The following is a 1195-nucleotide window of genomic DNA, read 5'->3' on the forward strand; positions in this document are numbered from 1 at the left end:
GTTCTGCTGTGCATGGGGTCGCTATGAGTCGGAAACGACTCGACGGCACTTAACAACAACATAACAACAATTTTGTGATTTGTTATAGAACAATAGGAAACTAATTAAAAAAACAAACAAACAACAACAAAAAACAACCAAACTCACTGACATCGAATCGATTCCAACTCATAGAGACCCCCTTTGGGTTTCCGAGGTGGTAAATCTTTATAGAAGTAGATTGCCCAGTCTTCTTCCACGGAATGGCTGGTGAGTTTGAACTGCTAGCCCTCCAGTTAGCAGTCAAATGCCTTAGTTACCATGCCACTGGAGCTAGGGGTCACTATGAGTCAGAATCGACTCAATGGCAGTGAGTATTATGGGCTACGAGCATCTACAAAATGGGACACCTTTCTACTTCTTCAAACTCATCTTCTACGTTTCCCTTCTTTTACTGTACCCCACTCATGCTGGCCTTCTTTCTGCTACTGAAATCCAGGTCTCATTACATGGACTTTATATTTGCTATTCTGCCTGAAGTGATTTCCCTGCTTTCGTTATGGTTACCCCCTTTGCACTCATGTCTCAATTCAAATGTCACCTCTTCCAAGAATGCTTCATTTACCAACCAAACCTGACGTTGTTCTGCTATGTTACCTCTAAAAAATCTTCTCCATACCATATTTCAGTCCCCAAAATCTTGGGGATTTTATAGATTTGCTTATTCGTTTGTTCATTTATTTGTTCCTTCATTCATTTACTGTCTCTTTCACCTCACCAGGTAAGCTTGGCATACATATGATCAATGAATTTTTTTGACTAATTCTTTTATTTTTTTATTGTGATTTGGGTGAAAGTACACAAAGTAAATTGGTTTTCCATTCAATAATTAATACACTTTTTTAAAAAAATTTTATTGAGGTGAAAACATAGACAACAAGCCATTTGCCAATATAACAACTTCCGTATTTACAGCTCAGGGACATGATGACATTTTTCATGTCATGCCATTGTTGCTATCCTTTTCTAAAATATTCTACCACCATTAACATAAACTCAAAGTCCCACAAACAAAAGCTTCCCCTTTCCGTGTCCTGGTAACCACTAATAATCTTTGATTTATATATATATCTATATGTGTTGTGTTGTTATGTGCTGTTGAGTTGGACCCGACTCATAGCGACCCCTCCTTGGGTTTCTAAGGCAGTATCACTAC

This window comes from Orycteropus afer, unplaced genomic scaffold (genome assembly GCF_000298275.1).
Source record: "Orycteropus afer afer isolate SDZICR_OR568_19922 unplaced genomic scaffold, OryAfe1.0 scaffold00299, whole genome shotgun sequence".
NCBI classification, from domain to species: Eukaryota; Metazoa; Chordata; class Mammalia; order Tubulidentata; family Orycteropodidae; genus Orycteropus; species Orycteropus afer.